The sequence below is a fragment of the Delphinus delphis genome, chromosome 8 (genome assembly GCF_949987515.2).
Source record: "Delphinus delphis chromosome 8, mDelDel1.2, whole genome shotgun sequence".
In the NCBI taxonomy this organism is placed as follows: domain Eukaryota; kingdom Metazoa; phylum Chordata; class Mammalia; order Artiodactyla; family Delphinidae; genus Delphinus; species Delphinus delphis.
Window position 1 is genome coordinate 70,653,451 of NC_082690.1, and position 27,250 is coordinate 70,680,700.

A 27,250-nucleotide genomic window follows, 5' to 3' on the forward strand; every position below is an offset into this window, starting at 1 on the left:
CCCTACCTGAGAATAGGAAGGCAAGGCTGAGCTGAAGTGTGTGGGTGACTAACCCTCCCCTGGGGTGGTAGGAGCTTTAGTAACAGAAAGCCTGACATATGACCACCAGCCCTTCCTCCTTCCAGTTAAGGCCAATGCTCAGAAGGTTGTCTAAAATCCTAGAGGTAGGTTCATGGGAAGCCTGATACCTAAATGAATTGAAACACTTCAGCTTGGGGCTGGGGACTCAGGTATCAGTGGGAAAGTGGGGAAGGGAGATGGAACCACCCAGAGGGGGGGAGCAGCCCAGGAGATTTCTTTAGCTGCCTTTGCTCCAAGCCTCGCGGAAAACGTAGAGGAACTATCTGAGGTTAAGAAAAGCCAGGTATCTTCTGGCAGGATCGCTTTTATTCTGAGCAATCCATGAAGCCAAACAATCAATCCACTGAGTTGAACTTTACAAGTTACTGATTGTTTTTTAACTTCAATTATCTGCTGTTGACAATTCCATTATGAGGAGGGAGAGAGGTGTAAATTCGATCTAGAGGCCTCTGGAGCAGGGCATTTATCTGGCTTTATGAGGCTGTGAGAGACCATAATGCATGTTTTATGGACCCATTCCCATTTTTAATCTGCTTTGATAAGATCACTATGCTAGAAGGATACAGAAACTCACTGGCAGGCCCGGCTCAAGGCAGAGACAATGATACTGGCTTGGGAAGGTTTTGCTCCCGAAGGTAGGACCCATGGGGAATTCCCTGCATGTTGACTCTTAGGATCTTTGCTCCTTCAGGGCAGTCTTGTCCCATCCTCCCAGACACCCCCTTCATAAGATCCTGGGTGGTAGCAGGCATGAGAGGGCACAGACCTCAGTCTGTGACCGAGTAAATCGCCTTAACCTGTCCTTCAGGACATAGCAGAGCAGCATCTTCCAATGAGCAGCATATGTAGAGAATAGGAGAAAATAGAATTCACAGGCATAGGAACTGACAAGGTTCTAGGCACAGATTTCTGAGCCTAGCTCTTAGAGCCAAAGGTTAATTGAACCCCACCACCCCCAGCCTTGAACATCTCCAATCATCCGCCATCTTGGATCTTCCAACTGTATTCCCTGCTTCAGTTCTCCCATTGGAAGAGGGAGAGAGCATGAGTATTGCCTGAGACAGGGACAGCTGATTCCTGATAAATCTTAACATGCTCCCCACCATGGTCTCCTCTGCAGTTAGCTTGGGGCTGCATGCCAGGTCCGTAGGCTGGGAGTGGAGTCGTCTGTGCTGTTTCCAGCTCAAAGCGGTTAAGAGTGAATTCTCCACACTTTCTTGCCCTTCCACAGTGTGGGAAATGAGGACTGTCAAGATATCAGAGATGAGCAGTGGGCATAGTTGTTACCCCTGGATCACTGTTGGAAAAGTGCTTCCAAGAATTCTGCCTGACCCGTATGGCACTTGGTTGAGTTCTGTCACTGAGATCTGGGGACTGTTTGCTCTTGCTGTCTGGGTTAGCCTAGCCCAACAAATACACCAAGCACCTTCTATGAGCCCAGGACTTCACTAGGTTACTTCCTGCACATTTTCTCAGAACAATCTTATGAATGTGTGCTCCAGGAGAGTTTTTACCTCGTACAGTTTGGAGGGTGATGGGATTTCTACATCCTCCAAGATCCTTTTTTCCTGTGTACCTCCAGATGTCATGCCAGACTCCTAGCTCTAGAGACTCTTGGGTTCTGCCTGTTTTTAAGGATTCTCCTGAGAATCCAGGCTGTTCTCCTGACCACATTTTGCCCTGAACTTGACAGTCTCTGGATGCTGGAAGAAGTCACCATTTTACTGAATTTAGTTTACTGGAAGGTGACTAAAGAGTGTATAAGTCAGACAAATCTGGGTTCAAATCTTAGCATTATCATTTCAGTCATTCATGCATGCATTCACAGTACCTAAAATGCTGTCAACACCCAGATGCACCTCTCCAGCTTGGACTGTTACTCTAAACTCCAGTTCCACGTAACCCCCTGTCTTCTCGGCCTCTCAAACACAACTAGAGCTCTCTAACCCCAGAGCTTCCTCCAGGCTCCCCCTTTTCATTAAATGGTGTCTCCATGAGCCCAGATGCTCATATCAGAAGCATCCTTGAATCATTCCTCTTCCTTCTCACCTATAGTCTAACCGTCACCTATTTCTATAGATTCTATTCCAAATATCCCTTGAGTTCTTGTGTGCATTTCTATATCCACCGTTCTGGTCCAAGTTCCTATTCTCTCTCACCTGGTATAGATAAATAGCCTCTTTACTGTACTTCTAATTGCCCCCACTCTACTCGTTCTCTGCCCAGAAGCCAAAGGATCTACTCAGAATGTATTTAAGGCTTTGAACTGCATTTAGTGGGGTAGAAATTCCAAATTCATGTGTAGCCCAGAGTGATCTGTGTACCCTCTCCTGACCTCATGCCCTCTTCTCTTTCTCTCTGTGCCAGCCTTCTTTCCATCCCTGATCAGTTTCTCAGATGGACCCCATCCTGCCTTTGCCTGGAGTACTAGCTTGCTCCTGGTCTGACCTCCTTCTGTCATTATTTTAAAATTCAACTTATATGTCACACTCTCAGGGATGCTTTCACTAAACTCCTGATCTAGATTTAGTCCTCCAGTGTAACTTCTAATCACACCCTGTACTTTTCCCTTATTTCAGTTTGGACTTATATATTTATTTATGTGTTTATTTTTTTTAATGTCATCTCTTTGACTAGACCATAAGCTCCACAGGGGCAAAGATAACCCACAGTGTCTGGCACACAGCACGTGCTCTGTATATACTGTTGAATGGATGAAGGAGTGTTTATTGAGTGGAAGGCAGGTACTGCTGCTACAGGGGGAATAGGGGCCTAGCTTCAGGGGCCAACTAAGGTGTGCATATACAGGGACCCTACTGTAAGAAACGCTCTGAGAAGTCCATATTTATTTATAAGATATCAAAATGAGAAAGTGCTGATATAAAAATAGATTATTTGGGACACAGGCTTCTTCCTAGGAATCATTCAGTAGCTAACATTTACGCAGTGCTTACTATGTGTCAGGTGCTCTATCTAAATCAACTATTCATCCTCACCAAGACCCTAAGAGGTAGAGTCTGCTTTTGTGTCCATTTTTAAAATGGGGAATCTGAGACACAGAGGGGTTTAGTGACTTACCCAAGGTCACACAGCTAATAAGTGGCAGAGCCAAAATTCTTGCCTGGGCTTTCTGTATCCAGAGAGTGCTCTTAGCCACTTCATGCTATTCTAGGAAATGTTTCTTGCTGCTCTCTAAAATAGCAGATGACTGACAAATGAATTTTAGGCCCACAACTCAGATAGACACCAAAAATAGGGGCATAACATCAGAATTCTCAGACAGATTGTGAAATGCAGCTAGGACACAGCATTTCCTGACAGTGTCAGAAAGCTGGGGAGACCTGGGAAGACCTAGTCTGGCCATGTGACATTGGACAGGCCACTTCATTCTCCGAGGGGTTGGATTAGTTCATCTCTGAAGTTTCCTCAAATTTAATACTCCAGAATTGTGTGCTTGTCTAGGGAACAATGTTGAATAAAGTCCCGACCCTCTTTTCATTCATTCCCAAGAAATTAACTGAGCACCCTTTTTTACCCGATCATTTAGGTATAGGGCAAGATCAAATGAATCAGAGAGGGAGAGACCAAGGCAGAATTGAAGAAAGAGAGAGGGTGAAGCGAGGGGAGGAAAAGAAGGGAATAGAGGCAAAGAAGAGGAACAAGAGGACAGAGTGAAACTGAAAAGACAGGAAAAGGTGAACAAGGCTGCCTCCGCCAGGAGCTGCCCGCAACAAGAAGGCATGCGCGAGTTTGCAAATTGACTCAGTTTCTTCTCGCAGTGTTGACGGCCGTCAGAGGCTTTTGACTTGCTCTGAGCCAAGAGAGAGAAATAAAAAAGGATGATTTAAAAGCCACAAACATGCGGAGCAGAGATTGCAGATACAGAACAATAAATGTCCTGGTCAAGTTGCCGATTGGAGTATCTGTATTAGGCCGTGTTTGTAGTCTCCGCGTGGAGAGCGATGGAGAGCTTAGATTGTGGCCGGGGAAGTCACACAACAATGGGGCCTGATGTTTTGTTTCCACTTTTCAAAGGCGCTCCTTTTTTTCTTCCCGGTGATAAGGCCCAGGAAATGGTTAGTGACATGCTCGTGGGAACCTATGGAAAAGAATACACACTGTATCAATGGCGCAGCCGCAGGCCCAGGAGCAGAGCGGGTGGGTGGGGGGACTGCAGGCTCCCTGCATGGGCTGTGGCGGAGAGATAGCATTGAGCAGGCCGCCCGGAGCCGTGCGCCCCCAGTCTGGGGACCGAGCCCCTTTAGAGCCCCTTTATCCAGCCAGAATGGGTGGAAGGCCAGACAATGTAGCGCTATATTTGGTTTGACAACAAAGGGCCCTAGAAAGATTTGATAGTGCAGGGATGGTCGGAAAGGCGGTGCAGGATGCAGCACAATAAGAGCTTTGCGAAGGTATTTAGCCGGGCCCTTTATGCCGGGAACATGGCAGGGTTTGGATGTCGGCGTGATGTCTAATGGCTTTTGTCTGGACCAGGGCTCTATTTACCAGAGTGTGGTTCCTGGGCAGGACTGACAGAAGTGCCAGGGTGGTCTTAGTGTCATCACACTTAGGAGCTACCTGAAGTCACACTCCACAACCTCAGTCCTCTTCTAACCCTGAGTCCAGGCTCCAGCAGGCCCAGAAAGCCCCAGGTCAAGGGAAAGTTGGAAGAGGAAGAGCTGGAGGTGGACTTTTGCAGGGAGTAGACTGTCAACTGAGACTTCCCAACAGGAAAGAGGCAACTGTACGTCCATCCTGGGACAGGCGTCCACAAGGATGGGGAGGGATGAAGGTGTAGCTTGAGAAGGGTAGAGCAGAAGGTTTTGAATGACATTGTTTACAAAGCCGATCTTAAGGAGTTCCTGCCAGAGAGAAGGCAACAAGAATAAAAGAGTCCAGGCCCTGGGTGATAAGGCTGACAAGAGTCCGGAGAAATAGCTCTGGGAGGTGTGTGTGTTGCCACGGGGGGTGGAGGGGAGGGGTGGTCCAGGCAGGACTTCTGCTGCCCTAGAACCTGGGGCCTTCTGGGAGGAGGGGGCAGAGTGAAGAAAGCAGCCCTAGAAACAGAAGGCAGTGGGGTCAGGTGGGGGCAGGCTGGCTGGACCAGAGGAGTGTTCTGGACCAGGTGTGTGGGAATGGGGCCTAGACGCTGACATATTTAGGGCTTCTGTCCTGGGGGGAGGAGCATCAGTGACTATTTTCAACCTCAATTCTGTCTTTTCTCTTTGAAAACTAATGCCTGGCTGCCCCTGTACAGGTTGCGAGAAAAGAATATGGCAAGCAGAAAGGGGATGAAGGCTAGGGCTGGGACAGGACCAGAGACATCTCAGAGTCGCTTTGCTCTGGCAGGTGACCTCAGGGGTCACGGGCCCATCAGACCAGTCCTGCCCTTGTAGCTAGAGAAGTCTGGAACAAAGCAGTCTTGATTGGAGGGGACATCCTGATCTGGGAGCACTTTCTTCCTATTGCCTTCTTTGCAAAGCAGGATTAACTTTGTGGATGTAGCTTGGGGCAAGTGTTTCCCCACTGAGAGGCATACCTAACTTCCCTCTGCTCCCTTACCAGGACCATGATATCCTCCAGAAGTGTTTCCTAGTGATTTCCTTCAATTTTGTTCGGTTTTTATCAGCTCCATCCATTCATCCATACAGTAAGGATTTACTTCACTCCTAGGTGCCAAGTGTTACGTCAGTCCCTTATATAAACCCTTATATAAGTCCCTTATATAAAACGGCATAGTAGTCGCACCTAACATCCCATGTATTTTAAGTCATCTCTAGGTTAACTTATAATACCTAATACAATGTAAATGCTATGTAAATAGTTGTAAATACAATGTAAATGCTAGGTAAATAGTTGACTGCACATGGCAAATTCAAGTTTTACTTTTTGGAACTTCCTGGGATTTTTTTCGAGTATTTTCAATCCGTGGTTAGTTGAATTCATGGTTGCAGAACTCATGGATATGAAAGGCCAACTGTATTGAACTCCCTAAGCCTGGCTCCTGAGTCCTCAGACTAGTAAGGAAGATAATGGTCTAAACACATAATGATCAGGACAAAATCAGAACAGCAGCTGTGTTACAGTAGCTCAGAGGAGGGAATATCGGATTCTGTCAAGGAAAGACCAAGAAGTCTTCAGGGGAAACATGATATTTAATAAAAGTGATCTAAATCTATGTTATGGGCTAAACAGTGTTCCCCCCTCAGATTTATATGTTGAAGTTCTAATATCCAGTATTTCAGAACGTAACTGGATTTGGAGAAACATTCTTTAAAGAAGTAATTAAATTAAATGAGGTTACTGGGATGGCCCTAATTCAATATGACCGGTGTCTTCCTAAGAAGAGGAAATTTAGACACAAACACATTCAGAGGGAAGATGAGGTGAAGACACAGGGAGAAGATGGCCATCTACAAACCGAGGAACGAAGCCTAAAAGAGATCTTTACCTCATGGCCTCCAGAAGGAACCAACCCTGATGACACCTTGATCTCAGACTTCCAGCCTCCAGAAGTATGAGAAAATAAATTTCTGTTGTGTCAGCAATTCAGTCTGTGGTACTTTGTTATGGCAGCCCTAGAAAAAAAATACAGTTACCACCCCAAAACATTGTGACATTCTTTAAGGGAAGGAACTTTTCTTGAGTGTCTGGCACAGTGCTTGACACATGTAGGTGCTTAGTAAATGCTGACCCGAAAGGAACAGCAGGGCATTGTTAACTCCAATTATATCAGCCTCAAGTAGAACATGCACATCAGAGAGAGAACAGCCCTGTTCCTAAACAGTACTCAGTTTTCTGTCTCAGTTTACATTATCCATCCGCAGTCAGTAAGTCAGTTAGCAATTTATTTAACATATATCGAGAACTAATTATGTGTTAGCCACTGGATAGTATAGTGGGAAGAAAGGTCCTCTTGGATGAAAAAGTTTTTCCTCAGCTTCCCCCCAAAGCAAGGAATGTCTCTCACCAGCGTCACATCTCTGTCTGCCACAGGGATGATGCTCCAGGACAAGTTTGGCACACTCTGGGCTGAAGTCCATGGCCCAGCCAGTCCTTAGCACAGGCTCAGCAGAGGGCTGAGGTAGCAGGTACAGGAACCATTAAGGGGCCTGGCAGGAGAGGCATTTCAGATGTGGGACTGATTGAACTCTGTGAATGTTTTCTTTCTTATGCTGGTGAGTATTCCTGTCCTGGAGTGAACCCAGGGCTGACAGGGATAGACCTATGGATCCCCAGGATACCGTCAGGAGTTTCAGGTTCTAACTGGTGGGCACCCAGCTGCTGGGACAGCTTAGTGATAGGAAGGATATGGAGCAATTGTGGTTGTTAATGAGGAATGGGGAGTCAGCCAAGAAGCACAGTGGTGGCATCTGCCATAACACTTCCTACAGCTTTGGAGATAAACACTATGGGTCAAATCCACATGCATTTACACACACACATGAGTACACACCAGCATATGCTCTCATTCACTCCTGGGAGCATGCACAGAGGTCAGCATGTAAAACATGCATGTTGACATGGCATTTGCACATATCACACTGGGCAGCAGTCATGGGCACAATACGCTTACAGAGCCACACATGCTCGTGGACTCCACACAAGCACTTACCTTTCAAAGCATATGTTGACACATTAAAAATTAAGTCCAGCAATGTCCGGGCTATGAAAGTTATATGAGTTACTACAGAACATGAAATTCATCTCTCATCAGGATCTGTATCTTCTTCAACGCTTCCAAAAGTTCTCTTGGGACCAAAAACACAGGTTTTTCACCATTTGGGTTAGAGTTTCCTTGTCTTCCTTACAGATCTTTGAGAAAAGAAGTTGGAAATTGTCCTCAGTTCCTTTATAAGATACAAAGTGCCTGCCAACACTTCCCACCATTATTTATGATTTTTAGAAGCAGAAAGACAGTGTGATGCAAGTGGAAAAGCAGTGGACTAGGAATCAGAAGATTTAGATTCTAGTCCCAGTTTTGCCTCTCTCTTGCTAGAGAATTGATCTGGATCCAGGATGACAAGTTTCTTCTCAATCCCATCTCTGATGTCTGTGTTGAGTATTCTAAGGCTATGAACAGGCTCAAAAAGGCAGTGCCATGTTTGGTTAGTTATGTCAGACTTAGGCTCAGAATAAGGATGGTTCTGACCCTTCTATTTCTAATAGTCTCTAAGTATATAGTATGGTTATCATTACTCAGGAACTAGAGAAACAGAGCTCAGTCTACATCAAGTTGCTTCTGTATGGCACTGCCAGCTCATTGGTCAAGACGGGGACCACACATGCACCTCTTTCTTCTTCCCATCCTGTCCTTCCAGTTCTTCTTTAGCCTAAGAAATCCTTTGAGTCATTAATAATGGTTTTTTTTTGGTTTTGTGACCTGAATGACTTTTATTGAGACTTTACCACAGTGGCTGAGTGTATAATCCGTGTATTTAAATGGAAAGATGCCCCCAAGAACTCCTCAAAGCTATATATTAAGGGCCCATCTTGTGGTTACCAAGAGAGATGGAGGGTTGCCTGCTATGCGATTTGCACAACACAACTCCCGCTCCAGCTCTATGAGGCAGTGTTTGCCTCCTGGATCTGACAGCAGTTTTGGTCTCTGAACAACAGTTGTACCCTCTAGGCTCTGGTTATGATTCACATTGATGGGAGAAGAGGGAGCAGAAAGACTGGGACCCCTTATGATTCTAACTATACCAATAGAAAAAGGCAACAACAATGAAAAATAAGACAATTCTATACATATACATTTGACAATTTATATGAAATGAAGCAATTCCTTGAAAACCAAGATGACGTAAATAATTTAAGTAGTTCTATAACTCTTTAAAAGTTTGAGTTCATACTTTAAAATCTTTGAAAAAAGAAATCTTCAGGCACACGTGATTTCACTGGCAAGACTAGCAAATATTTAAAGAACAAATAGCACAAATTCTACATGCTCTCTTCCAGAAAGTAAAAGAGGAGAGAAGACTTTCAATTCATTTTATGAGGTCCACATTACCCTGACACTAAAACAGACAAAGACATCATAAGGAAAAAACTCAAAACCAATAACCCTCATGAACATAGATGCAAAAATCCTAAACATAAAATTAGCAAATTGAATCTAAATGAAATATTAAAACCATGATCAATATGACTTATCCTGGGAATGTAGGACTGGTTCAGTATTCAAAAATCGATCAACATAGGACACCTTATTAATATTCTAAAAAATAAAGGCCATAAGATCCATCAACTTGACAAAATTCAGCATCCAATCATGATTTAAAAAAAAAGAGGTTCAGCAAACTAGAGACTAGGAGTAGAAGGAAACTTTCTCAAACTGATAAAGGGAATTTACAAGAACCTACAGCTATCATCATGCTTAATGGTAAAAAACGGAATGCTTTTCCTCTAAGATCAGGAACAAAGGAAGGATATCCACCTTTACCACCCTTGTCCAACATTGTTTTGGAAATCTTAGCCGTAGACATACCAAGTTCATGGATTGGAACACTTGACATAGACATAGTAAAGATGTCAATTGTCCCAAAATCCATTTATAGATTTTATGCAATTCCAAGCAAAATTCCAATGGGAATTTTTGTCAGTACACATAAGCTGAGTCTAAAATTTATGTGTACACACAAAAGAACTAGCACTGCCAGAATAATTTTGAAAAGAGGAATAAAATTGGAGAAATCACATTACTGTTTTTTAGATTTAATATAAAACTACTGTAATCAAGACAGTGGAAGAAATAAACACAATTGAATGGAATAGAGAATCCAGAGATAGACCCACAAAAATATGGCTAATTTATTTTTGACAAAAGTACAAAAGCTGCAATAGAAAAAAAGATATTATTTGCAATAAATTGCAGCAAATTGCATTGAAACAATTTGAAGTCCATTTACCAAAAAACAAAAGAACCAATGAACCTAAACCTCACACCTTATATAAAAATCAACTAAAATTGGATCATAGATCTAAGTGTAAAAAATAAAAGTATACAATTTTAGAATAAATTTAGGGGAAAACATCTGTGTGACCTTGGTTTTGATGATGAGTTTTTAGACATGAAACTAAACATTCATTTTATAAAACATTCATTGACAAATTAAATTTCATCAAAATTAAAAACTTTTTATCTGTGAAAGTACTGTTGAGAAAATGAAAATATAAGCTATAGACTGGGAGAAAATATCGGCAAATCACAAATCTATCAATGTCATTTTATGCAGATTGTGCAAAGAATTCTCAGAATTCAAGACATAATTTTTAAAAAAAAGGAAAGAAAAGAAAAAGAACCCAGAATTTTAAAATTGGCAAAAGATATGTATGGACATTTCACTAAAAAGGATATACAGATTGCAAATAACATGAAAAGCTTTTCAACATCATAGCTGTCAGGAAAATGCAAATTAAAATCATGATAAGATAGCACTGCAAAACTATTAGAATGGCATTAAAAAAAATCTTGCCAATGTAAAGATTTTGTGAGAATTCAGAGCAACTAGAACTGCAAGAATTCAGAGCAATTAGAACTGTCATATATTTCAGATGGGACTCCAAAATGTTATAGCACTTGGGAAAAGTTTGGCAAAGGGGGCTTCCCTGGTGGCACAGTGGTTGAGAGTCCGCCTGCTGATGCAGGGGACACGGGTTCGTGCTCTGGTCCAGGAAGATCCCACATGCCGCGGAGCGGCTGGACCCATGAGCCATGGCCACTGAGCCTACGCGTTCGGAGCCTGTGCTCCGCAATGGAAGAGGCCACAACAGTGAGAGGCCTGCGTACCGCAAAAAAAAAAAAAAAAAAGGCAAAGGTACAGTGATGGAGTACAGATAAGTGGTTGCTAAGAGTTGGGAATGGGAGGAGGGTGACTACAAAAAGGTAGCATGAGGAAATTTGGGGAAGTGATGAAACTGTTTTTCATCTTGATTGTGTGGTGGTTATATGGGTATGTACATGTGTTAAAACTCATAAAACTTTACACCAGAAAAAGTAAATTCTACTGTATGCTAGTTTTTTTTTTACATCTTTATTGGAGTATAATTGCTTTACAATGGTGTGTTAGTTTCTGCTTTATAACAAAATGAATCAGTTATACATATGTTCCCATATCTCTTCCCTCTTGGGTCTCCCTCCCTCCTACCCTCCCTATCCCATCCCTCTAGGTGGTCACAAAGCACCGAGCTGATCTCCCTGTGCTATGCGGCTGCTTCCCACTAGTATATGCTAGTATTAAAAGAAAAAAAGTAAAGTCTGTATTAAAAATGAAGAAAGATGTAAAAATAGTGATCTAAGGTTCATTCTTGAGAATTTAGACAAAGCAGAGAAAATTAAATCCAAAATAAACAGAAGAAAAATAATAAAAATGAGAGAGATTTTGCTTAAATAGAAAATTGACAAGCAGTAGAGAAAATCAACAAAATCAAACTTTTTTTAAAGGATTAATACAATTGATAAACTCTTAAGAAGACTAGTAAAATAAATAAATAAATAAAACCCACAAACTATTAGTTTCGCGAATAAAAGGGAGACAACACTACAGATCTTATAGAGACATTGAAGAGATAAGAAAAGTTATAAACAAATTTTTGTCAATAAATTCAACCACTTAGGGAAAATGAACAAATGCCTTGAAAAACTGACTCAAAGAGAAATGGATACAAGAAGAAATCACAAATCTAAATTGCCCTAAATTGCTTTCATAATTAAAAACCTCCTCACAAAGAAAACTGTAAGCCCAGATTATTTTACTGGTGAATCTTATTGAATATTTAAGGAATTATAAAAAACAATTTTACATAAATTCAGAGGAGGAGGCAACCTCTTCAATCTGATAAAGTAAGCTAACATTTTGATGAAGTATGCCCACTTCTGCCCTAATATTAGATATCTGCTCTTACCAGTATATCTGCTCTTACTTCTTCAATTCAAATTGTACTGTAAGCCTAGCCAGTGCAATAAGGCAAGAAAATGAAATAAGTGTGAAATTTGGAAAGGAATAGGTAAAAATGTTTTTTGCACATGAAGTGATTGTGTACATAGGAAATACTATGAAAATCTACAAACAAAACTACTGAAACTATTTTAGAAACAATATCCAAAACAAAATGTGATAAACTACTGCTATAAACAACATAAATGAATCTCAAAAGCATTATGTTGTGTAAAAGAAGGCAAACATAAAGAATACATATTGTATGATTCCATTTATATGACAGCTAAGAACAAACAAAACTAATCTATAGTGATAGAAGTCAGAGAAGTGGTTAGGACACTCTTGGAAGTTGAGTGTAGGGAAGGCAAGGATTGCCTGGAAAGGGGCATGAAGGAATAAATCAATTTTATTTCTATATATAAGAGATGAACAATGGGAAATAATTATTTTAAAGTTTACATTGGCATGACAAAACACCAAATTTACAGTAGTAAATCCAAAAAAAGGCATACACGACCTCTATATTGAAAACTACAAAAAAATTGCTGACAGAAATTAATAAATAAATACAGATATGTAATACCATGTTCATGAATTGGAAAATGCAATATTATTAAGGTGTTTGTAGTCCTCACATTGATCTTTACAGTCAACATAATCCCATTTGAAATCTGGGCAAACTTTTTTGAAGAAACTGACAAAAGGATTCTAACAATATAGAAATTCAAAGATCTAGAATAGTCAAAACAATCTTGAAAAATGAAAAACAAATTTGAAGGACCTACATTAACTTTCCAACATATAGTTACACTACGGTAGTCAAGACAATATGCTTCTGGCAAAATAATAATCTAATTTGGCAAACACCAAAGGAAACAAAATACAGAGTCCAGAAATAGACTCTCACTTATATTGATCTGGATAAAATTGCCCCTTGCTTGGTCTGTCAAGTCCTTAAACCAGGCTGCAGGAGCACTTGGGGGTGAAGGAGCCCGTAGTGTTTTAAAGTGAACATCCGTGCACACTGATGTTTTTGCCTGACATGTATACCCCAACTCACTGCATCAGAATTCTGCTGAATCCTGGAATTTGTAGAGTTGGGTTAGGATAGTCAGGTCTTTGTGCTTCTACATCTGCCAGTCTTTGACAGAGATGAGGTGAGGTGGTTTTCCATAGCTGAGGCAATCCCTGAGGACTGCCTGCCGATGGCCCTCCCAGCAGTGAGTGCAGCAGGTCCTTCACTGCAGGGACCCCTGGAGCAACTCTCTTGTATTTTGTTCCTCCACACTCTTGCTGCTATCTCCAGCAGCTCTCCTGGTCGTGGGACTCATTCCTCTTCCTCCTTCTCCTTTTTCTTCTTCTATCACTCTTGGTATCCAAAATTTTATGAGTACAAAACAATCAAGATCAAATCATTTGATTTTTCAAGCTCCTCCTAATTAAAATTTCTCCCCTGGCCTGAATCTTAGATTGGAGAACCTGCAGGCTGGAAGGGGTTCTCCAGCCCCCTCCTTGCTCCTTGTTCCCTGCTTGCATTCCTCGTTCCATCTCCTCCTCTACTGCCCCTGGTCCTCCAGGTCCTCTCCACTGGAAAGGGTCTTGTGAAACCTGAAGGCAGTATGATGTTTGAGGTAGCTGTTTTCAGGAAGGATGCTCCTGAAAGTGCAGGGCATTTTTGAAAGAGCAAAGGGAAGATGCAGGTGGAAAAAATAACAGCCCAGAGGTTCAGCAGGTCTGGATATGATCCTGATTCTGCCATGCACCCTCACCATGTCCTACAGTCTCAGGCCTGGATAAAATCAGAGGTCATCTGTCACTGTCCCTCTTTGGACCTTAGCTGTGCCATCTCTAAATGGGGTGTTAATATGGTGTGTATAAGTGGTTGCTCATGTGTGCATCCAACTCTGTAATTCATTGGCTTGGTAGGAGCTAAGGCAGGAGTGGGGCTGCTTGTGCACTGGCTGGCCCACATGCTTGCCACACACGGGCACACACACATTCTCTTCTCTCCTGCATGTAAGAGGGTCCTTCTCACATCTCACCAATGAGAGCTGTACATGTGCCATCCTCCCCACAGCCACCACCTCCTAGCCTCAGGGTGAAAGCTCTCTCCCAGTGGCACATGGGAATCAGAGCACTGTACAGATGGTTCTGAGTCAATAATGACAATTAACACAATGAAGACACGATAGATGGCTACACTTATTGTGCCAGGGACCATGCTAAGCTCTTCAGCATGCTATTGACTCCTCACAACAAGGCATAATATTTGCTACAAGTATCCTGTTTTACAGATTTAAAAACTGAGATCCAAAGAAAATACTTACAGTTTTACCCCAGTTCATTCTGTTGGTAGATGGAGAAGCCCAGTTTAGAATCCAGGCCATCTGACTACAGAGCCTGTGCTTTTCACTACCATGAAAGTGGACTTGCTACCTGAAACAATTGCTCTTTTTGGTCCAGACAAGCAGCTTGCCTTTTTTTTTTTTTTTTTTTTTTTTTTTTGGCGGTACGCAGGCCTCTCACTGTTGTGGCCTCTCCCATTGCGGAGCACAGGCTCCAGACACGCAGGCTCAGTGGCCATGGCTCACGGGCCCAGCTGCTCCACGGCATGTGGAATCTTCCCGGACCGGGGCACGAACCCATGTCCCCTGCATTGGCAGGCGGACTCTCAACCACTGCGCCACCAGGGAAGCCCGCAGCTGCCTTTTATTGTTCATTTCTTAGGCCAACAAAGAGAAAAGTAATAGGCGTTTAGTGTCTACTGTGTACCAAGTACCATGCCAAATATTTCACATCCAATCATCCCAGTTAGGCCTTACCCCCACTTTAGTGATGAGCAAGCTGAAGTTCAAGGAAGCCGAGAAACTTGCATGAAGTTACTCAGCTCGTTATGGGCACAGAGAACATTTCAACCGAGGCCTGACCCTGCTACTAAACCAGCCATTACTCTAACACGTTTTGGTGCCAATTGACTGAAGGGTAATTCAAAGCATATGTAGAATCCTTGCTTGCAGCCTGCAAAACTCATTAGCTCTCTCACATTCTCCCCCATTGTGACTAACTCATTGTCACCTCTGCAACTTTGCTCACACTGGCTTCCGCTCTCCCCACACATCCTCCCTGTGCCTTTCTGTCTAGCCAGTGACGTCATCCATCATGGAACTTCAGGCACTGCCTCTGCTAGGAAGCCTCCCTTGATCGCTTTAGGGCAGTGACTTCTCCTTCCTTTGAACTCTAAGCTTTCAAAGAGTACCTCATTTTCTTAACTTGTAAAATATTCCTTTTGAATTGTTAACTATCGTTTGTCCTTTTGATTTTTAATTTTAAAAATTTTTTAATTTTAAAAAAATTTTTTAATTTTGGCCGTACCACACGGCTTGTGGGATCTTGGTTCCCAGACCAGAGATCGAACCCAGGCCCATAGCAGTGAAAGTACAGAGTCTTAACCACTGGACCACCAGGGAATTCCCTCCTTTCGATTTTTTAAATGTAATGACTTGTTCCTAATGGTGTTGAAAGTTCCTAAATAACAGAGATGGTGTATGCACTGCGCCCATATGTCCATGGTACATGGTGGCTTGGCGTGTCACCTCCTTTGAGGGGACTTTCCTGATTAACCCATCTACAATATCAGCTTCCATCACACTTTACCCTCTTGCCCTGCCTCCTTTTCCCAGCTGGTGTTCTCTAATATAGCTCTTTGTAAACTTCTTTATTGTCAGTTTTCACTAGAATGTAAATTCCGTGAGGGCAGTCACTTGGCTCTGTTCACTACTGGATCCAGAGTATCTAAAACTGGCTCACAGTAGGTGTTTAAATTTTTCTTGAATGGTTGACTCATGGGTGAGCAAGTGACAGACCCTAGAATAGCAGTCAAAGGACAATGGCCACTGTCAGTGGGGGTAACCACAGGGAATTATGGTGGTGATGTGAGTTCATGGGAAGAGGCTCATCAGAAGTACCAAGACCAGAAACTCAGAAAAACGTACCTGCTGGATATTTATGCCCTGCCTACACTTCTTACCCTGCTCTCTACCCTGGGAAAATGAGCTTTACAGACCCATTGCGTAGATTCCCTGGCCCTTTGGCTTCCAGTTGCTTTCAGCCAATGGGAGTCTTTATCAGTAGATTGGAAGGTGGAAGGAGAGAGAAATTGGAGTACTTATTCCTCCAGCTCCTTCCTTGCCATGTTTCTTTACTGAAGGTCTCACCCCCATCAGGAAGTCTCTCCTACAGGCACAACTCTCCCCAGGTCTGGTAACTGCTCCCTCCCCTTGCCCCTTCCCCTAGGAGCAGTGACAGCAATCCACAGTTGCTAGCCTCAGGGTACTTCAGCGTTCCTTGTTAGTTGCCTTGACCCTGTCTACTCCTTTGTAAGTAGTCCCTTCATTAAATTCTTTCAATCATTCTTCTCAGACAGGTCAGACCCTGACAGACACAGCTCAAAAACACTTTGACTAGCAGCAGGGATGAGAGGTCAAGGAGGTAGGATCAGGGAGAAAGGGAATCATTGAAGAGTAGTGTTTCTGCCTGGAAATCCATTTGATAAGGGGGCAGGCCAGTTTCAGGTGAAGGGCTCACCCCTAAGACAACTCCTGGAGCAGCAACAGGGCCAAGTCTGGCTCTTAAAGAAGATTCCATCCATCAGGAGGTGGTGATGCAGATGGAATCCCAAAGTTAGGCTTATATGGTGCAAGTATTTGCATCAAGTTATTTAATAAAAGCCATGTCTATGGAAACGAACAACCCAAACAAAATGGTTAATGATTGGAACAGATTATAATCCCAGTTTCTGAGTTCTGAAGGTAGCCAGTCAAGATTTCTAGATGTTGGGCTGAAGCATCTTCAGATGGAGTGAGGGCAGGCAGTGGAATCTAATAGTCTTGCCTGGTTTGCAGTTCGAATGTCTCTGATGATCTTTCTGAGTGGCCCACAAGCAATAGGCATGAAGATTGTGCATGAGCTGTGGTGGCGATTCTCTGAAGTTAAATCAAGTCCCACTTTAGCTTGCCCAGCTTCGGGAAAAGGGAAATTTTAGTTCTCAATGGTTCCAAGTCAGAAGGGTGGGAGAAAAATTGGAAAAATTAGTTTCGAGAGTTGTAGCCAGATATCAGAGGAAACAAGAAGAGTTTAATATCCAGTCTAGTTTACAGGTAGAAAACAAAACCTCAAAGGCAATTAACGGCACTAGAATTTAATATCCACAGAGATGTATTAACAAAGCATAATACTTTTTCTCTCTACGGTCACCCCCGTTTCTGTCAAGAGATAATCAAGATAAGAGTAATTTTTTTGGTAAAATAAGTCTAGTCTCATTAAACTTGGCTTGGTTATTTACATAAGTGCAGCAAGAATATTGATTGACCACAGACTCTTTTAAGTCTGCTTTGCTGGAATTTTTCATAAGAAATCTCAGATTGAACTTGTAAAAGCCTTCTGGAGGCTAAGAAGCTGATCCAAGGTCTTGACGTCAGATAATACCTATAGATTTGGGTAAATTTCTCTTTTCTCAAGGTCCCCAAAATATCCTTAGACTCCTGTGCCTGCCAGGATGTGACCTCCAGGTAAGGCTGCTGGGAATCCTATAAGTACCAGGCTGATCTTTCCAAGGAGCTTTATTGGTGCCACAAAGTCAACCTTAGTTCCTTAAGGTGCTCTGGTCATATCTGAGTCTATGCATGTCTCTTTCAAATATGAGATTTCAGTCAAAGCCTTGGTAATATAATCAATGTTTCAAATTGTGCCTGGTTACAGACAGAATAGATTCATATTGAACTTATACAGATAACTCTATTGCCATAAAAATAAGAATATTCATTAAGAGTTTACTAATTCTGGAGGGATCAGGTAGGGAGAAAAAAATAAATGTTTCAATATTGCTTACAAAGGTATAATTTACCAAGTTGCTGTAAGTCATAGTTAGTTTAAAAGGTTTCCTTATATCTGGAAAATAAAAGATTAAAGAACCATCAATATTTTAAACAAAAATTCATAAAAATTATGATCATCCTCATTAGTTCATTCAGCCCCATGTAATTAATTCTTGTTAATCTTGATCTTCTGTTAGTAGTTTTATGAAACCATCAGTTTTTGTTTATTTCTTTGTTTCCCTAGAGATCTGTAATTTCTTACCCAGTTCAGTGGTATGAAAGTTATCAAAAACCTGTATTCTAGAGTACTTATCAGAGTCCCTTCCATGAAGCACTTTTGCAAAAGCACCAGAGTAAAACAATAAATGACAAAAGACTTAGAAATGGCCATGATTAAAGATCTGATTAGAGTTTACTACAATGCAATTGACAAGGTAATTTGGTTATTTCTATGACAGTGAACATATAATAACAGAATTACAAGGGATAACATTATACCAGAACAAATCAGATTTTCAGAAATTTCCTACAGTTTCTGGAACACTTATACAAATAACATATATTCACACAAATATATCAATAATATAGAAGGTTTAGCATCACTTAGTTGAAAATGCTTCACATGTAATTTAACATATCAATAAACCTAATTAGTTTAAGATATCCCCTTTTCCAAAGAGAGAGAACAAATCTTTTAAAACGTCCCAGGGGCCCTCTGGATAATCCCAAAGTTAGTTCAAGGACAAAAAAGATTTCATTTAGAATTTGATTTTAGGAAGTTTGTCAAAAATGTCAAAAGGTTTTGGACACTTGACTAAATAGATCACAAATAATTATGAAATAATACTAATTATTTATTTAAACAAAGTGACAATAAAAGATTTTAAAGGCAAATGCAGGAGGTTTCATAGTTCTGAGCAAAACTTAGCTCTTCATATTGAAAAGACTTTGTTTACTTAAGTAATCAAAGACCTGTTGATAAAGGTAACATGAAGCAGAGTAAGTTATTTTGGTAAGACACAAAGCCTTTGCTTTCCAGATAGATTACCCAAAAGGAAAAGCAAACAAATAAACCTCTCATAATCACTTATTAAGAGCAGACCAATAATCCAACTAAATTTTGTCCTTTTAACAAAGAGAAAACCAAATTCTAATTTTGCACCAGTGTGCTTTTGATACTCAAATTTTTTCATTCATTATTTTTTAAAACTTAATTAGATCAATTTCAATCTTATCCAGCCTGACAACACGTAAAATTCCTTTCCCACAAACCTTCAATAACTTTCTTTTTTTACATTCAGATTTTGTTCTGTTTTTCTTCTTTCCCATTATGAAATAACCAGTCTCACTTTAGGACAAAATTAATTCCTTTTCCTTTAACAAAAATGCATCCTTACACCTCATTCTTCCTACGCCAAAACATATCCTACTTTCCTTGCATACAGAGTTCTTTTCCTCATTTTTCTAGTAATTTTAATTACATTATGTTAGAATTCATATCCCTTAGAAACCTTAATTTCCAGTGAAAACTAAGTAAGCAATTGTGAACCATCATTACAACTGGAAAATTTATGAGTATATTTTATAATTTCTAGAAACATACATGTCCTCATAACATCGTTTTTCAATGTGACACAGGACATGTTTACTAAGAGACTCAAATATCTAGTTTCTCTGTAGGAGTTTCAGTGCTTTTTGCATGATTTTGGCAGTCCCAATTAAAACATAGTAGAGCAGCCCTATAATTAGGGGGAGCTTTCTGTAAAAATAATTCTCTGGACTCAGCATCAAATGGGGCCTCTTCAGAGTTGGAAATGAAGAGGAGGTCATCTGGGTCACTGTGGTCATAGAAATGATAAACCCATTGGACCATGCCAATTTTGTTCTGTGGGAGATAGGCTTCATCTTAATATTTCCCATTCACTCTGAGCCTTAGCAGCAATCACTGTGATGGAAGGGTAGGCACAGAACCAAGCAATAAATACCCAAGTGAGGAGAGGGAGGGCCCTGGTACCAATATTGGTGGCTTTAATGTTCTTTGCCTTCCCCTTTCCCTTTTCTGCTCACTAGGGATATCAGTAATCCTGTCAACAATTCCCTTGGTGGCAGAGATGCCAGTGAGGAGTGTTTCTTAGTTCTTCCCCATTCAGGGGACAGCTGAGAGGGCTTAGGATCTGTGGTATCTCTGAGGAAATGAGCATATAGCCCAGATGGATCTTTAAGAAAATTATGGATTTTAGGGTCTCTGGAGAGTTTGGCCAGTTGATGCCCTTTGGCAGCCATGAATAACAATTCAGAGCGTACTCCAAACAAACAAACAAAAAACCTGCAGTAGCCAATTACTTTCCTTCTTTCCTTCCTGCTGCATAAAATCTTTAAAAAAGGTTTGAATTTCAATTAAGATATAGTTTCTGATTTTAGTTTCTATTTCTTGATTTCCTCCTGTTACCTTCATCTTGTGTGTGGTTACCAGAAAATTTTGGATGATGTCACTGTGAGCCACCTTCATAGGTGGCCATTTTCTTTTCTAGGATATCCCAAAAGACCTTTCCAGTATTGTGGTTTGCTTACATTAATGTGATGGACAGAGTTTTGGGGAAAATCCCCAGACCTCTGGAGCATAAAGCCTGAGCCTTTGTATGTTGATATACCATGGTATTGAGCAATGCCCAGGAAGCTCCCATGGCGTTTTGCATTTATCGAGGAGCTGTTGTACATCCGTGGGGTTCTTAGGAGGAGCTGGCACCAGATATTTAGGATGTCTGTATTCGTCCATTAATTTTTTAGCAACATCACACCAGAGATCAGACTCATAATATTCCTAATGGGTCAGGGGACAAAGAGTGACAGTAGTCAGTGAAGTGGTGACACAGAGATTATAGGTTTCTGCTGTAACTTTCCTCTGGTGGTGTCATTACTTTCCAGATGCAAGGCTCTTTCATTCTTCTGGGTTGGGACATGTAGTCTGGACACGACCCACTGACACAGTGGTTGCAGCTGGAGGCCTCCTGTCTTCCTCACTTACGGGAATCTTTTCCTCATGCCTTTAGCCCCAAGCCTTTCCTTGAGTGGTGACAATAGCCTTGCAATCCAATCTACCCTCCTTAGCTCTCTTTGGCCTTGAGGCATGAAGGACCCTTTCACAACATTACTAGGCTATTAAGGCCTTTATGGTTAGTGGTCTAACCTTCTTACTAGACCCTATGGCCTTGATCATGCTGCTCTGGGGAGATCATTGGATTATTACGGTAGCCATGACCTTTTAGGTTGGATACCACAGGCAACACACGACACAGGAAATATGCAAAAGCACGTAGCAGCATGACAGACCCCCGGCAAGCAGTGCTCCTTCCCCAGATGGGCTCTGAGTTAGGTGGTTCGTAAGCAAATTGTAGATGAAGGGTAATAGCTTCAGTTAATTGCAAGGAAAACCTTGTAATCCTGCTGACTATGCCAGTTGTTTTGTGCCAGTTTCAGGCTGTCAATAACCAGTGTTGTGACTGGACCAATCCTTGTGGTTCTTATTATGATTATAAGATGCCCTGCAGCAATAACGATCAAGAAACCTTGGAAAAAGTGTGGGGGGGGGGTTATTATTTACAAGACCTGGAAATTACATAGCACACCTGGGGCCACACAGTGAGGCTGCAAGTAGAGAAAGAGCCTGCAGGCCTGGGGTTCTGCTTTTATTGGGGCCAAGGGTGGGGAGCTAAGGGTTTCATGGACTAATTCTATATTGGTGAATTTCTACAAGAGCAGGAATTTAAAACACCGGAAGAGAAAAAACAAGTGACCCAAATGACTGGTCACTGAAATCAGCCAAGATCTCTAAAACAAAGGAGCCTCAGTGAGGGGAGGCATCCTATGTTTAAGTCCTGTGGCTGGCAAGGTGTTTATTTGAGATAGACATCCTTGAAGTGCATGCCTCTTTGAAGTGGATGCCTCAGCAATCAAAGCTTAAGTCAGGCACTTGCATTACAAAAAAGAGAAAAAAAATCACAAAGGCTTCTCTTGTGGTTGACATCAAGCACTGGTCCAGCCCCTCTCTGCTGCCAACCACATTCCCCTTTCAGTGTGCCCTGTTCCTGACCCTTGGCTTTTAGTTTCTTTCTTTTGCTTTCTTGGCCTTGATCCTGCCTTTGGACTTAGTGACTTGACCTTCAATTCTCTCTAAGGACTTTGGCTCACACTCACCACTCTGTCTCCACCCCAGGAGGCATATGCAGGATATGCTGACCTAATGGCCCAGGCCCCACTTAACTGGGACCCCAGGATGTGTGTGAGTGTGTGAGTTTAAGCGTGTGCATGCACAAGGCTGAGTACACATGTTGGGGTGGGGGGAGGGCGTTGTCAAGTTGTCCGAGTCCAAATCTTTACTCCCCTCACTTATTAGATTCATGACTCCAAGCAAGTTACATATCCTTTCTGTTCCTCAGTCTTCTAATCTATTATCTATAAATCCATAAAGTGTGTGTGGGGGGGCGATTAAAAGTACATACGTTTTAAGGTTGTTGAGTGGTTACTAATTCTGTTCAGTAAATATTTCCAGTTGCCACTCCACTCTACTCCCCACTTTTGGGTCACACAGTAGGACTGTACCTCTTGAATCCTTTGTGAGAAGAAGGGTCATAAGGTTAGTTCTGGTCAATAATTTGGGAGCTGAAATGATGTGTGTCATTTAACTGCTGATGTGAGATCCTCTGGGACTTTCTTGTGCTCTGCCACAAAGGCTATGATCTAAATATTGGCTGCTGGGGTTGCAGGGTGAGGGTAACGTGGATCAGAGCCCCCACCAACTTACAGTGGACATGCAGCAAGGGAGAGAAATAAGCCTTGCCATTGGAAGCCACGAAGATTTGGGGGTTGTTTGTTACCACAGCATAACCCAGCCTGCCCTGACTGAAACAGTTGTTGTATGGACTGAGATGATGCATGTAACATATGCTCAGCCTAATGTCCAACACATAGAATATACTCACTAGATATCAGCTATTATTATCATTTGTGTGACTCTGTATATGTGGGTGTATGTATGTATGTGCATTTCCTTTGTTAAACCAAACAGTTTGAATAACCTTCCATTCTCAGCAGTTGGGAAGGGAAATGGAGCTCAGCTATCAGGATAGTTCAAAGGTAGAGTTTCCTGCAGTGTTCTCTGACCTCAGTGTCACAAAAAAGACTTAGTAAATATGCCCCAAACATGTGAACAAGCAAGTTCTATCATCAACTCAACTTCCCCAACGCAGGCTAACATGCTAGCACACCCAGAGACTGCTCCTTTGGCTGTGGATGAGAGACAGAGAGAGGCTGTGTTGGATCCTCCTTCTGTACAGTCTGAATGATGGTTGGTCTGTGGGGACGAGAGAAGACCTCCAGTTAATTATTACTGGAGAAGATGAAATCATAAACAAAATTCCTTGTAATAAATTTTTCAAATGAGAGCCCATGTTTTATTTACAGGACTGGCCCATTTTGGGCTTTAAATCTAGGAACAAAAACAAACATGCTTTTTTATCAAACAGACGGGGAAGAAAGTACTCAATAGCCTTTCTTTCTCGCCTTGCCAAGGAGGACATGTGCTCTGAGCTACAGAGAGGAAGGCAGGCCCAGGCTCTGTTGGCTAGAAGAATTAATGGACTCATTTTGCTTTGCAGAGGAAGATTTAAGCTATTAATGATCCTTCCACATTGAGAGAAAAAAAAGAAAGAAAGAAAAGGGGAAATCAAAGGGTCCTGCTGAGATTCAGATGTTTCTACTTCTTAATTCAGCATGACACCTGGGTGGCAAGTAGAACATATGCAAAGTGTATACTTCTATAACTAAAGCAGCTACCATCAGGCATGTTCCTACAGCTAAAAATGAGAAATCTACTTGAACTGAGCATTCTGCAGAAAAAGTGCAAGCAGTAGGAGATAGATTTTGACTTGGTGTCTCATTTGCCCTTTGTCTCCTTGTAGCAAAGTTGCTCTGAAACTTGGGGAAGAGGCACCTAATGTAAATTCACACCAGTTCTCATAGTCTCAGATCTAGTGGGCTCAGAAATGAGCCAAAAACGTCCATAAAGGTCTATTTTCTGACAAATACTGGTGATGAATCAGAGAATACACATCTACTGGAACAATAGAATGGTCCATTAAAAACTCAGCAAGGCACCAGTTTGGAGTGAACCCTTGAGAGGTTAGGTGGTTCTTTTCCAGTATGTGGTGTAAGCATAAACCAAAGAGTGACGTATGGTGCTCTGTCCCTGTATCTGTTTCCTGTGGCTGCTGTAACAAATTGCGAAAAACTTGGTGACTTAAAATAACAAAAATTTATTCTCTCACCACTCTAGAGGCCAGAAGTCTGAAATCAGTACCAACGGGCCAAAATCAAAGTGTTGGCAAGGTCATGCTCCCTCCAGAGAGTCTAGGAGTGAATTGTTTCTTGCCTCTCCCAGCTTCTAGTGGCTGCCAGCAATCCTTGGCTTGTGGCCACATCTTCCTGTCTCTGCCTCCATCCTCTCATTATCACCTCTTCTTCTGTCTGTATGTCTTCTCCCTCTGCTTCTCTGATAAGAACACTTAGGAATGCACTGAGGGCCCATCTGGATCATCCAGGGTAATCTCATCTCAAGATCCTTAACTTAATCATATCTGCAAATACACTTTATCCATATAAAATAATATACTGGAAAAACCTCAGTCTTCCACCTGTGCAGGAGAAATCCAGCTTCTCCCTAGTGTATGTTTCTTCCCATGAGCCTCCGTTACCACTCTCACAGAACACTTCACTTCTGGTTACCAAACATGTGGAGGTTTCTCCCACCAAAGTGGAGAACAAGCAATTCTCTCTGACATCAGCTGGGTGTCCTACAATTTAACTCAATTCTGACACTACCTGGAGATAACATCACATCAAACAGGTTAAGGGCTTAATCCTGCAAAATCTCCCCCCCTTCCACACACACTTCAAATGCCAATCACAAGCCCAAGTTATCACCTGAGCTTCTGACCAACTGGCTATAGATTGGAAATTCCAATGATCCCTTCTTTGGGTTTGATTAATTTGCTAGAGCAGCGCACAGAACTCAGGGAAATACTTACTTAGGTTTACGAGCTTATTAAGGATATGGTAGAGGATACAGATGAACAGCCAGGTGAAGAGATAACACAGGGTCTATGAGGGTCCTGAGCACAGGAGCTTCTGTCTCTGTGGAGTTGGGTCTGTCATCCTCCCAGTGTGGATGTGTTCACCAATTTGGAAGCTCTCTGAACTGCTTACTACTGAGAGTTCATGGAGCTTCCTCACATAGGCATGATCAGTTATTCACTCCATTTCCAGCTGCTCTCCTGTCTCTGGAGAAGGTGGGGGTGGGGCTGAAAGTTCCTGGCTTGTAATCAGAGCTTGGTCCTTCTGGTGACCAGGCCCCATGCATGAGTTCATCCAGGAGCCCACCCAGAGTCACGTCATGAGAAGAAAGGATTCTCCTAATGCTCTTATCACTTAGGAAATTACAAGGGTTTTAGGAGCCCTGTGTCAGGGACAGGCTCAAAGATAAATACTAGGACAAGAGATACTTCTAATATTCTTATCATTTAAGAAATTACATGGGTTTTAGGAGCTCTGTGCCAGAACTGAAGGCAGAGACTATATATATATATATATATACACACACACATACACACACATATATAATTTTTCCCCTATTATCTAACAGGTGACATTTACAGGTTCCAGATACTGGCACCTGATATTTTTGAGGGCCATTATTGAGTCTATTACAATCTCCAATAGCTATAAAGTAAAGGTAAAGGAGCCAAATGGTAAAAGTAGAACTGGCCCCTCTTACTCCCAGTGACTAACCTGCAGATTTGTGTCTTTTGTCCCTGTGAGCTTAGGTTCTGCTGGGTTAGAGGTTCAGTTCTCTGGGAAAGTATGTTACCAATAGGGAACACAATAAGTGTTTTGCTAAAGCTGAAGTTCTGACTGTACCTGGTCACTTTGGGTTCCTCGTGCTTGTGGAGAGACAGGTAAAGAAAGAAGTTATTGCACCAGAGGCACGAAGGGTTGCTGCTATAAAATGGGAGCAGGGAGCAATGTGGCTAGAACCCAGAGGATTCACAAGGAGTGTCTTTGGGTTCTTCTGCACCCAGTGGAAATGGTGACTGGACAATGGCAGCATCCAAGGCCTGACAAGAGCAAGGTGACTAAAGGTTCAGACTCCTCAAGATGAAAGTCTAGATCAACAAAACGGACAGAAACCTTGAGCAGCTGAAGTGCTGACCAAGGGGGATGGAAATCTAGACTAGGTGGAAGGAGAGGGAGATGACCAAAATTAATTTTAAAAACACATTGGTGACTGGAGTCTTTTCAACCAAGCCTTTTGTATTAAGTGGTTTCAGAATTTGAAGCTAAAAAACACTCTGGAGTCTCAATTGACATGGAGGTAATGGGAGACCCAGGTTGACCAGAGCTGTGCCAAGGGTGGTCTCTAGAGACACCTTTGGTGCCTTCAGTGGGTACTGTGGGCACCATCTAGATCCCTGCTCCATGACTAAACCTTCCTTCCTTCCCCCAGCAGCTGAAAATACCACCTGCTGATGGTTTCTGCTGAGAAATTCTTGGAATTGCCGTCTGTTGAAGGGAACCCTAGTTTATGCCTTTTTTGGGGCAGCACACATTCAATAACCAGTTGATGTGACAGAACAAAGGTCAAGCCACCCTGGCTAGATTCAGAACATCTCTGAAGGACCATCCCAGCTCCAGAGAGCTTTCTGAGATCAGTGGAAGCCTCTATCGCAAGTGCATTAGCATTCACCTTCTGCCTGTGCCCAATTCGGCTTCCCTCACTCCCTTAGTTATTGTTCTCCAGAACATTTCTCAAGAAACTGGTACATTTCCACCTAAAGCCTATTCCCGGGAATCTCGACCAAAGACAGTCCCCCAAGTCACATCCTCTAAGCCCACCTCTGACCTCAGCCACATTTTCAGTGAACGCTTCATGCAAACTCAGACTCACCTCAAACGGGCCAGGTTCCATCTCAATCATGTGCTGTATGTCTTCACTTTCTGATGCGGAGTCCTCGCCAGCTCCATGAGAAGTAACTTGGCCTTTACACGTGCAGAGCTTGGAAGTACAGAGGAGCTAATGACCTCAAGGGAGGAAATCTCATCTGAGGGGATATGGGAGCCAGGAGATAAATTCCCCAGCCTCCTATCCTTCAGAGGAGTCATGCTGGGAGGCCTTCTGAAGCTTCCAGTGGAATATAGCTCCTAACACCCAAAGAGACCACCCCAACAATATATCGTTATATTGACTTTTCCTCCCTAGTCCCTGCTTACTGGATTAATCTCTTTACAATTCCTGAAAATAAA